The sequence below is a fragment of the Parambassis ranga genome, chromosome 4, assembly GCF_900634625.1.
Source record: "Parambassis ranga chromosome 4, fParRan2.1, whole genome shotgun sequence".
NCBI classification, from domain to species: Eukaryota; Metazoa; Chordata; class Actinopteri; family Ambassidae; genus Parambassis; species Parambassis ranga.
Window position 1 is genome coordinate 686,199 of NC_041025.1, and position 12,088 is coordinate 698,286.

Sequence of the window (12,088 nt, forward strand, 5' to 3'; positions counted from 1 at the left end):
GAAAAATTAGTGCTATTCAAATATTTAGCTTTTCTTTTTTTAACGGGCAAGGAACCAAATATGGTAACTTCATTGGCCTTGATTTTCTACATGACAATGTACATTTTTGAAGAAATAAAGTCTTGTTATGTTATATATATAACAATAAATTGACACTTAACTGAACGGAAAACCGTAACCTTAGGACTGTGACACAAACCGAAGCGTGGATTTTGTGAACCGCTCCACCCCTAATTAAAATACATAAAAAGCTTTTTGAGCTTTGTTACATAGAATAAACAAACTGGAAGTTTTCTAATGTAGACTAAAAACAACTCTGAACTGCCAATACAATGTACTCAACCTCTTACCCAAGGCATGCTGGGAAAAGCCCTCTATGAACCTGCACAGGATGAGTTATAGAAGAAGAGTTATAGAACAAAAACTGAATGAAAGGATTTTGTTGATTAATATTGTGTTTTATACATTTAATAATTCAATTAACTCAACTAACCCGAAACAGACACAGTATTTAGAGAGTAACCACACAAATAAGTTATTAATCCAGACTTCACTGCTTCCAGCCACTTTACCCTGTGCATTCTCTTTGCACCTTAGTCATGTCACACCAGTCTCACAGAAGCTGCTAATAAGTTAAACTATCACCTGGACTGTTTACATTATGTCAACTGAACTGTCTTGCATTACATCTTTTGCACTCTCACTCAGTGTGCCTTCATTGTGTGCCTCATTGTAGGTACATTTTTTACACTTTATATTTAACTTAAGTTATTAGTTATATGTTATATGTTGCAGAGTTGAGAGTAACGCAATTTCGATTCTCTGTATGTCCAGCACATATAGCAGATTTGACAATAAAGCTGACTTTGACTTTGACTTCCATTTCTTTTACCTGTACTTTACTCTCAACTTTGGGCTGCAGAAATGTTCAAGCAATTTGAAATTTGTAGTCATCTTGGCCAAAGACTTAGACTCCTCTAAGTTTGTAAGTATGTGATGCTGGAAGGGTAAAGTATTAGTAAAGTTTATAAAAGCCTTTCCAAATTGCAACCTTAGAAAATAGGCAGAAAATTCATCTAATCACACACCTCATCACATAGGTCTGCAAAACCACAGCTGGATGAGCAAGATGATTTTTACAACATACTGCTGCATGTTAGAGCCATTTACATTCTCTTGCAGCAAAGTAAACTCATAATGAATGTATGCTAAAAGAATCTTTTTATTGATCCCTCAGAGCTGAAGCTATTTGTCAAAATTTCCAGCACAAAAACACCACTGTGTTATTTCACTAAAAACCTCTACAGCAAATGAAAGACCTTGGGCTCTGTGTGTGGATGAGTGGTGCTTTGAAATGTTGGAACAGAATAAGGCTCCTCTGATCACCTGGTCAGAGTGTGAATTAGAAAAACTCCAGAAAAAAAATGAAAAATATCTGCAAAATCAGAGATACAACTACAAAAGGGTAATACAGCCTGTCCTCACCAGGAAAATGTAACATGAGGTCAGTATTTCAGTCCTTGAAAAAGGAACGTGTGTGTGTGTGTGTGTGTGTATACATCTGCGAATGCATTTGTGTAGTCATGGTAGATGAAAATGATGATGCCAGAAGGGAACAGCTTGTAAAATGTGTTTAAGAAAACCCATGATCATTACTTAACACCTTTATTTTATTTTATTTTATTTTATTTTAGATTTATTAGATCTATTAGATAAGATGTAGATGTGCAAAGGTTAAATTGTTAGCTTAGAAGTGATACAATATAATGACATAAGAGAGGAACATATTACTGTTAACAGCATAAATTAAAGTTTTTATTCCATCAGAATTACATCTACTTGGTTGGATTTTGCAAAGCAACTTTTTCCTATTTATTTTAGTGACTTGATTTCTTGCTTAACAGTTTCCCTGCCATCCTTACTCCTTCTCAGTGGAGTAGATTTGCTTTTGACATTGGTGGGGACCAAAGATTCCAACAACTGTCTTGCACTTGTGGTCTCACATGCGTTTTGGAGCTGCCAACCAATGTAGCTGCACACATGTGTGTTACGGTAGGACCAGAGCCCTTGATATAACCCAATCATAAGGGCGTTGGGTAGGACCAATGACAGGAGGATATCTTTTGGTAGGACGCCAGAAAAGAAGGAAATTTAACCCTTCCTGCACCCAATGAGAATCTGTTTTTTAACTTTTTTTTGGAGGGGATACAATTATCACTGGACATTAGTGGTAAGTTAGTAAAACTAGCCCCGGTATACGTAAATACAGTGCCGTGCGAAGACAGGTCCGCTGCATACAGCGCAACAATTTGCCAGCGCTACTAACTCAAACTGACTACAGGCTTGAACTTCCCAACAGCATGAATTCCTCATTTCAGCTTAAATCTACCCTTAGTCTCCACTGCCTGCAGAGACAGAGGGAGGTGTGTCTGCGTAGAGCCTCATCAAAACAGCGCATATACTCATTACAAGTTGCAGAGACACCTCACACATTTAATTTTAATTCAACTGCTGTAGCCTACAATTCACGGCAGGTGAGGTGTATTATAAACTGCATGAAACATGTCAATTCAGATCTTTTTCAGTTTATATAGTTTTTATTGAGGCTATAAAAACGCATATAGCGAACTGACTTTTTTTCTCATTTTCATGCTGGCAGCACGCTGCGGTATTAAACTGGTATGAGCCCGTCCCGATGTGTTTTTGTTTGTTTTTGCAATTTTATCATGTTAAGAGTGCAGCCTTGTGCAGTATTTATGTTAGAAGTTACGCATGGTAATAAAAACACTTGTCCGGTAAACTGAAAACCTGCCAGTCACGTTTTCCGCTGCCAAGTTTTTCTAATGGAAACAATTAAAATTATATATGTAGGAGAAGAGTTGCTGTGTGTGTAACTGCATAATAAAGAAATACTGAAGTTGTGTTCATACAGGTATCGCAAAGTAAATTCAGTTTCCTGAAACCCTAACCCTACCCACTACTCCGTATGGAAGACTGTGTGGATAGTGTTGGTGCCGTGAAACGGGTAACTAAACTAGATTTACTGAAAGGTTACTGGCAAGTGCCCCTCACCGACCGTGCCTCTGAGATTTCTGCTTTTGTCACTCCGGATCAATTTTTGCAGTATAAGGTTATGGCATTTGGTATGTGTAATGCACCCGTGACATTTCAGAGGCTGGTGAACATTGTGCTAGCTCACCTGCCCCACTGCAGCGTTTACCTGGATGATCTGGTGGTGTACACGGTTAGTTGGGAGGAACACCTAGAGGTGCTGAGGCAAGTTTTCACCCGACTAGCAGAGGCTTCCCTCACGCTGAATTTGGTCAAATGTGAATTTGGGAAGGCAACAGTAACATATCTGGGAAAACAGGTGGGGGAAGGACAGGTGCGGCCGATAGAGGCCAAAATCTCATCCATCCTTTACTTTCCTGTGCCCACTACCAGGAAAGCCCTCTGAAGGTTCATAGGGATGGCTGGGTACTACCGAGGTTTCTGTAGAAATTTTTCTACCATTGTGCATCCACTGACTAGTCTCCTTAGCCCATCCACCGACTTTAGGTGGAGTCCAGAATGTCAACAAGCTTTCGACAATTTCTCCTCTGTCACTCCCCAGTGCTGGCTGCCCCTGATTTGCAGAGGCCATTTAAGTTAGAGGTTGATGCCAGTGCTGTGGGAGCTGGCGCAGTCCTATTGCAGGAGGACGAGAGTGGTATTGATCACCCAGTGTGTTTTTTTTCTAAGAAATTCTTGAAATATCAGCTTCCGTATTCCACAATAGAAAAGGAAACGTTGCCGCTGCTGTTGGCGTTACAGCATTTTGAGGTGTATATAAGTTCCAGTGTTTCACCTGTGGTTGTGTACACCGATCATAACCCACTTGTGTTTTTGCAGAGGATGCGAAACCATAACCAGCGTCTCATGCAATGGGCGGCGCTGGTGCAAGACTACAATCTTGAAATTCGACACAAGAAAGGATCTGAAAATGTTTTAGCAGATACCTTGTCCTGCATTTACTGTGAAAACCCCATGGAACCCCATGCTGGAACCCCATGACTGGCATTTTTAAGAGATGTTACGGCTCCAGGCCAGTTCGGTCTGTGTTCTTTTTATTCCAGTCTGTGTTGCTCTCTCTCTCTCCCTCTTAGTGTCACTCATTTAGCGTCACACCCCCGGTGCGTCATTGCGCCAGAACGCAGACCAATCAGGGAGAAGAGAGGACAGTTAAGAGAGGAGCTTGGCAGAAGCGGCAGCGGCTGTGTGCTGACCGACCCGTGTGTGTTAACTTGTGCTGTAAATCTGATCTGAGTAGATCGAGTTCACGTGAGGCCTGAGTTGGTTCTCCTGTTTTCTTTTAGCAAGCCCTTCCCTATCTGTTATCTTTAACTGATTCTTTTGTCTGACCCGAGACTGTGATCCGGGGTTTCCCTTTAATTTATTTGTTTGTTGGACTTGCTGCGCTGGTGCCCGTTTGGCCCAGTTATTTTCTTTTGGTGTTTCTTTTCTTTCTTTTTTGAATTCCAGGAGCCTGCGCGCCCTGAGGTGATTTCATTTTGCCCTTATTGTTTCCCTTGAGGAGCTAAATGAGTAAACAAGTTACGTTAAAACTACTACCACCTGGTTTGTGTTACTTCCCTCTTCCCTTGCTGAGCTGGGTTGTAATAAAAGTAATGAATAGCAGTAAAACAGAAATATATTTGTAGGTTTATTACATGCACTAGCAGAATATCAAAACTCCATTGAGACTTGTTTTGTTTATGGCATTACCAGGAGGCTCATTATATGATTCTCATGCTGATGACTTTATTACCCAAATCTACCAGAGAAATAAAACAATTCAAATGCAGTGCATGGTCTTATTAAGCAAAAGCACACTTTTTCCTTTTCTGTATTTGAGTCATACAAACTGATCCAACTATTATTAAAAAAAGCGTTATATTTTAGGTAAAAAAAAAAAAGGTCATCGTCATATTGAAAAGGAGATACAAAAAAAAACAATCACAGAAGGCTGCAAATTGCATGAACATTACAAATTAACATTATGCTGGGAGCTAAAGAAAACCAGGATGATGCCAGCAGCTCACCTATGCAGGCATGAATATTGCATTTCTCTGGCATGTCTGTGAGTGGGTAGCCGTCTCCACAGAGTGAGAATAGCATCAAGCGACCCTACTGGCAGCAGCTTTGGTTCTGGAGGATTTCCTAGATTACAGGTGATAGCAGACATAGCATGACCTCACTAGTATAAAAATAACTTATTGTAAAGATGCTGTCCTCTTAACCTTAACAAACCTCTATCTATGAGTAAGTAAGTAACTTGCTCAGTCAGATAATAGCATTCCTATCCTTCTTTACATGACCACAGGAACAGTAGACATAAACATCTTTCTCTTTAAGACAAAAACAGTTCACAGCAGTGGAAGTGTTCTTGTCTCTTCAGATATGCAAATTTATATAAAGCTGCGAAGGTCTTAGCAGACACTGTAGTGTATTCTTTCTCAAATTCTGAGGGGTTGTTAATGTTGAAGGTATGTTGTGGTTCTGTGACTCTAAAGTTTCATCAACATAGGATGAAGTATGAGGGAAGTAAAGCCACTAAAACATCTATTTCCTGTGCGTTGGTGAAGGGTCAAATTAGTGGCGTTGCCACAGCCAGACCGTATGACGAAGTGCTGCGTATTTGATAATTTTGGTCCCTAATGCCTTAAGAGTAACCAGACCAATTTTCAGGTGGATCGGACAAATCCCCCAGGAGGAGTTCACAAAAGTACGAGGAATGAAAAATGCAAAATGACGCAGTTTTTTTCAAAATGGCGGACTTCCTGTGTGTTTTAGAGGATACCTCCAAGAGACTTTTTTTTTCGTCTAGAGGTGATACATATGTGTACCGATTTTCATGTCAGTTGGTCAAATGGGGATGCAGATCTCATTCTAGGGGGCGCTGTTGAGCCATGTGATGATAAGGTGATATGAAAAGGTGCACAGGGGTTGATGTCATGATAGAGTAAGAGGCAGGTAGGATTAATAAATCAAGAAATACAGCAGCTTTCAGTATGATGGTGAAGGGTCACCTTTGTGGCGTTGCACTGCCCACACGTTGTAACATCGAGCTGCGTTTTTGATAACTTTTGCTCAGCCATGTCTTCAGAACCATGTGACAAAATCTCAGGTCTATCAGAGTATTTCCCTAGGTTCGTTCAAATACGAGGTGTGGAACATGGATAATCAGTCTGAACACAATTCATACCGCCAGTAGGTGGCGCTATGAGAGTATCAGCTCATTAGCATATCAATCTGTTCAGAATGACAGGTTCAGCATGGCTGATTTTTTTCATCCACATTGGATGAAGTATGTCGGAGATACAGCCACAAAAACATGCATTTCCTGTGCGTTGGCGAAGGGTCAACTTCATGGCGGCGCCACAGCTTGATAGCTTTGATAACTTTTGGTCCCTGACCCCTTAAGGGCGAGTGCACCAATTTTCAGCCGTATCAAACGATTCCCCTAGGAGGAGTTCGCAAAAGTGCGGGGCAAATTGGAACATGGCGTGGTTTTTTTCAAAATGGCGAACTTCCTGTATGTACGTACGTGGAATTTTCGCCCAAGAGGCTATTTTCAGTGTACCGATTTTCAGGTCTTTAGCAGTTGCGGTGAATATTTTCACATTTTAGGGGGCGCTGCAGAGCCATGCGGCCACATCTGCCAATGGCGACAGTGTTAAGTCGCAATTTTTGTCGCCAAATTTGGTGAGTTTTTGAGCACGTCCAAGGGGTCAAAATCGCGATACCGTGGCCGGAACAACAATCAAGTATAATAAACGCTTGCATTTCAATAGGGCTCTCACACCACTCGGTGCTTGGGCCCTAATAATAATCATAATGATTTGGAATGGTTTCTTCCTGTTAAAAGAAAGTTTTTTCTCGTTACTGTTGCTGCACTTTGGGCTCCTGGAGTCTCTCCTCTCAAAGTATACAGGTACTTATGTAGGCAGTGTCAGCTTTATGTAAAAAGAAATTGCAGAATATATCACTGGGCTAATGAACCTTAATGAGTCCATCTCCTTTAAAAAATGAAATTGACATTTCACTGCAGGTGAGCAGAGTGGGTTTCTACTTGATTGTTCTTTGTGTAATAAAATTGTATGGTGAGTTTATTCAGAAAGCAATTCATCTCTTGGAGAAGTCATGGCACCTTAAATTATACACTGCATTGTAATTAAGAAACATAAGCATGACAGTCGATACGACTATGTAAAGTCTCCTGACAACGGCTCTTACAATAAGCTTGCCACACAGAAAAGGTTCTTTGATACAGGGCCAATAAATTCTTAACTTTTAACATAGCTATGCTGCTATAGGCCTGTCGGGGGCACAAACATAATCCACTGAGCAGTTCCCTCAAATCCCCCTCTCACCCTCTTACCTCTCCTCTATTCTCATTAGTCTGGTTCATACTAGTGATTCATGTCATAAACTGTTTGCTGTCTTCCTCTTCTCTCTCTCTCTCTCTCTCTGTAGGTCTGTCTGCCTCCAGACCTGCATGCTGACCTGCAGTCCGACCCCGATCATCCATCCATCCATCATCCGAACCCACTTTGTCCTGCAGCCCCTGATCATTCCAATGCTTATTGTCTGCACCAGTCTCTGTTCATTTTTATTTTAATTACTATTATTTATTAACTGATGATATATACATCCACTATAATATAAACACAATAGTTTCAGCTTGACAACATCAACATCAAAATCGTCATCAACGTCATATTTGTTCCTCTCTCTCTCCTTCATCCTCTCTGTCCTGTCACCCCCTTCTTCTCCTCCTCTACCCGTCGACTGTGAGCAGGAAGGTTCTCCTTATGAGTCGGGTCCTGTTCAAGGTTTCCTCCTGTTAAAAGGGAGTTTTTCCTTGCCACTGTTGCTCTTAAGAGGGTTCAGGCTCTGGGTCTCTGTGAAGCGCTTTGAGACAATTCTGATTGTAAATTAAATGGGATTGAACTGAAAATACCAGTACAAAACCCAGCAACAATGAAAGAGTATACAACAGGATTTGTATACAGTTGCGCTGTTTGAACTTTTTTCACTCCTCCAGCAGGAGCTCTCCTCCCACCCAGAGAGGACAAGCCATCTTTATCCGGTCGAGAACCATGGTCTCAGACTTGGAGGCGCTGATTCTCATCCCAGCCACTTCACACTCGGCTGCAAACTAACCCAGTGTACAGCTGACAATGTGAACCAAACTCCTGCTTCGGTCATACAGGGACTGGGCAGCCCTTAGCAGAGGGCTCCGGACCCCATACTCCCAAAGCACCTCTCACAAAATACCACAAGGGACACGATCGAACACCTTCTCCAAATCCACAAAACACATGTGGACTGGTTGGGCGAACTCACATGACCCCTCTAGCACCCGGCGGAGGGTATAGAGCTGGTCCAGTGTCCAGCTAGAACAAAAACTGCATTGTTCTTCCTGAATCCGAGGTTCGAGTATAGGCCGTATTATCCTCACCAGTACCCTGGCATAGACTTTCCCTGAGGATTGTGATCCCCCTGTAGTTGGAGCACACCCTCCGGTCTCCCTTCTTGGAAAGAGGGACCACCACCCCGGTCTGCCATTTCAGTGGCACTGCCCCCGATTGCCACACAATGTTGCCAAGGCGTGTCAGCCAAGACAGCCCCACAACATCCAGAGACTTAAGGTACCCAGGGCGGATCTCATCCACCCCCAGTGCCTTGCTGCCCAGGAGCTTTTTGACTACCTCTGCGACTTCAGCCCAGGTAATAATGTGACCAACCTTTACAGATGGTCACATAACTGACTCATGTAATCTTTTTGTAAATCATTTTCGAAATAAGTGGGGGATTGGAAATTGGTCTATAATTTGCTAAAATGTCTGAGTCAAATAAAACGCTCACTGGGGGCTGGGTGTGTGTGTGTGTGTGTGTGTGGGGGGGGGGGGGGGTACTAGAGCTAAAACTATTCAATATGCATATTCACATAACTTTGGACTATTACAGTATAAATAACACAACAATAAACATTTAAGAATTTAAATTGTGATTTTCAGAATCTATCATTTAAACATATCAGTACTTGTTTATAACATTTACACCCCCTCCTCTATTCTCTTTCTCCCATTATTAATGTGAATGTTTAATTACAGTTACACAGTTAGTTAAATGAAAGCATGTCTGTTAATAAATACACTTCAGTTAATGTTTGTATCAAAACTTTGGTTGCATTTGGTTTTACTGAGGTTAGAAAACAGAAAATAAAGCTGTGAAATTAAAATAATAATAATGAGTTGTCAGAATTGTTTAATTTTTGCCCTCCCATTTGATTAAAACTAAAAAGCAATGACTCCAGAAAGAGTAGCCACAGTTAAACAGTCCACATTATCCACATTATCCTTATACGTCCTTAATAAATGTACAGCTTGAATTATGGCTTTGTGGATATAGGCTGTACCTCCACACCTCCTTTATGAAGAGGGGTTCAACCAGTTTCTTGCCCCTTCAAAGGACACTGCACAGCCCTGTATGGAACTGTCAATCAGAGGGGTGTAAAAGACTTGTGGATGGATTAGATTTAATAATACTGGAGTTCAGCTTGGAAAGATCCACAGGAAAGAAGCTGCCCAGAGGTGAATCAGGACTAGAAGGTGTTTGTAACACCCACAGCAGTCGAGGGCTGAGGGAATACATGGCTCACCTCTGGTCAGTCTGACTACAGTGCTGAAAAGAAAGTGGGGGTTGTTGGTTTTCTCTATTAATCATGAGCAATATGCTTATGTAGCCTTACAGAGGGGCTTTTTAAACCCTGTTTGTAAAATGATATTTAAATAGCTACAGATGAGAATTCCTCTAACTAGGGGAATAAGACTTTCCATCTTTTATAATATCTACTTCAAAGTCTGGAATTGTGAATTATATCAGGGAGATAGCTTCCTCTGGTTCCTGACCTTTTCCAGAGAGTATTGAGAGCTGTATACAATGAGGCTGCAGCACTGTCAACAAGACATCAACTTGCTGAATATAACAGATAGACATTTGCTTTTTCCATATGCCATAAAGTCCATATCTGTACATTCAGACGTTATTAAGGAGTGGTCTGTCATGAACTGGTTATCTATCTTTGTATTTTTAGGTTTTCTGTTCCTGTTCCCTGTGTCATCCTGTAGTTTACAGGATGACACAAATGTTTAGCTTTCATCCCATATGTGTGAACAAGATCAAGAGTGTGATTAAAACAATTAGTTGGTTTATTCACTTTTTGAAAGAAGGCAGTCTTAAAACTATAATATAATCTACATGACTGCAGATGTTGTTATACTGAGGACAAACCTAGAGTCAGCTGACAGAGGCTAAGAGTAAGGCTTTCAAATGAACCATAACTAGATTTAGGATTAACTAACAATCTGGAGTGGTACTCCTTCTCTTTGACCTGTGCCTCAAAGAACATGATTGGAACACTTGAGTTTTTTAACCTTCACAAGTCTGGGCCTATTCTGGCCATTTATGAATGCTTTTGGTTTTGTCTTAATATCCCACATTGAAAATATTACCATACCCATGTTTGGTATCCTTTTTTTCAGCACAACCTCACCTATAAGATCTGATCATTATTTTTAGGTTTAACCTACTCTATTAACATATTGGGCCCCAAAACAAACAAAAATCACTAAATCCGAATGGAAAAAAATACTATTTATCTACTATTTATATCTGACCGACTTGTAAAAAGACCAAAATTGACGAGTACGGCGAGAGAAATCCAACGCCTGCCGAGCGCTCTGATCGCACTTTTATGCTCTGACAAATACTCGAACTAAAACGTATCGTATCTCTGGTTTTACTGGGTGTATCAACATAAAATAAAAGCTGGGTGAACGTTCGAAATCTGCACCTTCCAAAGATGGAAAGATCGATGGACAGCATTGTAGATGGCAGGGGTTTTTCTGTTACGACGTGTTGAAAATGTCATGTAATATAATCACGCCGGTGTGATCTGGGACTATTGAGAGCTACTTTTAACATCATGTTTCTTTGTCTATCTTCTGCTCTTGTTATACTGCTGTATAGCCCAAACATTTGCATGTGTGCTGCTGCACTATGCTTTGACCAGAGAGCTTGGATAGCACTCAGACAAGGAAGTGGGCAGAACCAGCATGCAAGCTAAAAGACAGGCAGTTATAGAGTAAAAGCGTATCAGTCTTATCATTATGAATTTTAGGAAATTGTTTTATAAAATAGATTCTGTACATTAACATGTCTATGACGTCACCCAGCCCAGCCTTCCCCCTGTGGGAGGCTCAGGATGTCTCCATGTTGACAGGGTCATAGTACAAGTAGTCACAAAACCAGGAAGCTTTTGCTGTGAGTCAACACCCACCTGTCACTCAAAACAGTCATACTGCAACATAGTTGCCGTTGGCTGTATAGCGTATAGATAACATGGTTCAACCTCTGCCCATTGCACAAACGTAAGGCCTAAATATCTAACTTACAGGTGCTACAATGTTGGGAAATTCCATCATCTTGAAACCAGAGTCTGCACAGTAGAAGTCAAGAGGTGAAGCCAGACCATTACTGTTCCACCCAAACACTCATCCAGGCAGCAGCACACTTTTGGAGCCAGCCCATTAAAGGCTGCTCCATTGGCTACTGACTGTGGCATTACTTTCTCCGATAACTAATTCAACACAATTAAAAAATGAGCAAATTTGTCAGGGACAGCCATTCATTCACTGCAAGAGAGAGCAAATGGCAACACTCAAATTCTTCTGCAGTTTTGACTGACTGGAGAATGAGCACCACCAGCTCCTTGCTTTGATAAATCAATACTTATGCCCGTATGCATGACCATAGCAGTTTGTCATCAGTTATTAAAATATGTACGAAATTTGCTCTGCGCTTGATAGATTCATAGATTCATAAGGTCTCCTCAAAGGTGTCCTCAAAATTCAGAACTCTCCCTCACTTGACCATTCTTGACATACACTCAGACACAAAGAATAAAAAAAGCCTATAACAATACTATGTTGAAAGAATTAAATATTACTTTTCTGTTTTAGTGAAGTTTGATGCCATCTAT

General features: G+C 41.0%; 1 protein-coding gene across 2 annotated transcripts in view; it reads right to left on the reverse strand.

The window, feature by feature from the left end:
* Nucleotides 1–12,088, reverse strand: part of gabrg3 (gamma-aminobutyric acid type A receptor subunit gamma3) — a 46,157-nt gene that overhangs the window by 17,837 nt on the left and 16,232 nt on the right. The window lies entirely within an intron of this gene.